This window comes from Phocoena phocoena, chromosome 13, assembly GCF_963924675.1.
Source record: "Phocoena phocoena chromosome 13, mPhoPho1.1, whole genome shotgun sequence".
In the NCBI taxonomy this organism is placed as follows: Eukaryota; Metazoa; Chordata; class Mammalia; order Artiodactyla; family Phocoenidae; genus Phocoena; species Phocoena phocoena.
The window spans coordinates 29380481-29382892 of record NC_089231.1 but is presented as its reverse complement, the minus strand read 5'-3'; the positions used below and the strand labels follow the sequence as shown (position 1 = coordinate 29382892).

At 49.6% G+C, this 2412-nt stretch overlaps 1 pseudogene; it reads right to left on the bottom strand.

Moving 5' to 3' along the window:
* Nucleotides 1-629: 629 nt before the first annotated feature.
* On the bottom strand, nucleotides 630-1866 carry LOC136133187 (vacuolar protein sorting-associated protein 26C-like; annotated as a pseudogene).
* Between the last annotated feature and the right edge of the window lie 546 nt (nucleotides 1867-2412).

Genomic DNA, 2412 nt, shown 5'->3' with positions numbered 1-2412 from the left:
ACGGACTCGGAAGACGGCAGCAGGCAACTTCACACCAGGTCCTGAGACTCAGAAACACTCCAGCACCAGCTGTGGTCACCAGGTCCCCTCACTCTTGGGAGGGCAAAGCACACTTTCCCCAGGTTCCCAAAAGTTCTGAAGTTATCACGACAAATGTTATAAAAGAGAACAGAGTGAGAAACACACTGTGCATCTGCAGCGGGCACCACAGCACCCTCCTTGGCGGGTGTCCGCCAAAGTCATTGGCAACCAGCACGCCTGTCGCCACCCTGCGCAGTCGGGGAGCTGTCGGGAGCCCTGGCCACAACCGTCGGCCAGACAGGAGGTTTCCTTTGTCCCTGACCTCACTTTCCAGCAAAATTCAGACTCTGTTATAACTGTGCTCTGAACCTAAAAAGGAGCAGGTTAGTCAGGAGTCACAGGAAATTTACTCTCTGGGAAACAATATTGCCAACGCCATGAAGAAATCCTGATGAATTTCAAAGGGAAATTCTGACTAGAGGGGCCTCGAGGGAATAAGGAAGAAGGGTCAGACTCATTTCTGATACAGAACCATCAAGAAAGCAAGTTCGGGGCTGCCGACTTCAGCTCCCGTAGGTCGGCATGGCTGCATTTCCACCTGTTCCTGCCTACATCCTGCAGAGCTTCAACGGGAAGTTCTCTGTGATGAGGTGCTCAGGGTGAAGCAGCACAACAATGTTAACCTCGAACTCCACTTTGAAGTTGGTGGTCTCCAGTGTCGGGCAGGTGAAGAGCTGGGGGAAGACCATGTATATGGGGACAGAGCGGCCCCGACACACGTCCCCATTGGCTATCTGAATGTTCTGAATTTCTGTGGCATCGCGGGCGTACCCTTCTGCACAGCCACAGGTCTCCATGTGCACCAGCTACAACTCGATGCTTTTGATGGTGGCCTCCGAGCTCTCCACCACCAGCTCTCCCATTAGTGGGTGTGTGATAACACAGTTGGTCGAGTTGAGATGTCCTCTGATGAGAAATTTGGGGAGCAAGTTTCTCTCTTTGACATTCTGTAAGGTTTCAGGTGTGACAGTGAAGTCCACGGGACTCGGAGTCAGTTTCCCCTTCTAAGGAGCAGAATGAATGATGAATTCACAGGTCTTAGTCAAGTCCTTAGCCAGCAGGGACCGCCACATGTCACAGCACAGGGTATACTTAGTGAGGACCCAACGAGGTAACGTGTGATAAGCCAAGGGTTGGCACACAGCAGCTCTGGGTAAAACGGCAGCTGTTTTGTAGTAAGGATGAGAAAACACAGGCAGCAGGACTGCAAACCCCTGGATGGCATCTAGACTTCACAGGCCAACCTGGGAGATGTGGGTCAGCCCCCAACTCGCTCTCACTTGCTGGGTTTTCTGCATGGGCAGCACTGCACTGGGTGCCAGGGCAAGGGCAGAGCTGTGCCCCACATGGGGAAGAGAAGCGATGCTAGTGACAGTGCTCAGAGTCCTGGAGCTCAGGCCTCCAGGGCATCTCAAAATGAGCTCTTCATACCTTAACCTGAATGTTGACAAACACGCCGTGATAAGTCTCATACAGAACTCTTATCCTTCACGTGCAGAGGAAATTCAAAAGGAATTTCTGTTTTGCCACGGGGAAATTTTCCTGGTTTCTCCATTTCGATGGTACTGTTGATAATCTGGATGGGCTTAACAGAATTATAGAATGCTTCAAACACACCCACACTCTTGGCGCTGAGTTGGAGGTTCACGGCTCCTTCCACTGTCAAGGAGACTCCCTGGTGCTGGACCAAATCCTTCCCAGATACGACCACCACCCCGGAGAGCATTCCCTGGTGTGATAAACCTTGTTCGCTCTTTTAACCTTAATGTCCAGGGCAGTCCCCATCTTGAATACTCCGTTTCGGGCAACACTTCCGGCCACGCATGACCCAAGGGAAAGGAGGGCACCCCATAGATGCTATCTTGTTCACCACTTTTATCACACAGTTTGTTTGCCAGATTACTGAAGGGGAAGCTAAGGAAGAGATCTGGTCATCTGTTAATTACTTATTCTTCATTTCTACTTCTTTAATCTATGGAAATAACCAACAGGTTAGGCAAGATATTGTTTGATCAAAAGATTTAAAAAGTATGCTAGGGCTGGAAATGAGTAGAGCATGCGGGTGCCTGATTTAAAAGTGAGTTAAAATGTAGCTTTGCTAAATTAACAAGAAACGAGATTTTCTGCTGAGGACAGCTTCCTGCAAAGAATTGCTTACAACTGCCCCCCCCCAGGCCCCTGTCAGACATCATTTCATTTCTATGGGATTAGGGACAAAGGTCCACCTTCTGTAACTTCATGCTGAGAAAGGGCATTGAGGTCTTACAGTGAACATTATCGACATGGGTTTGAAGCATCTCTCTGCTGACAGCTTTAGTTGCTCATTTACAT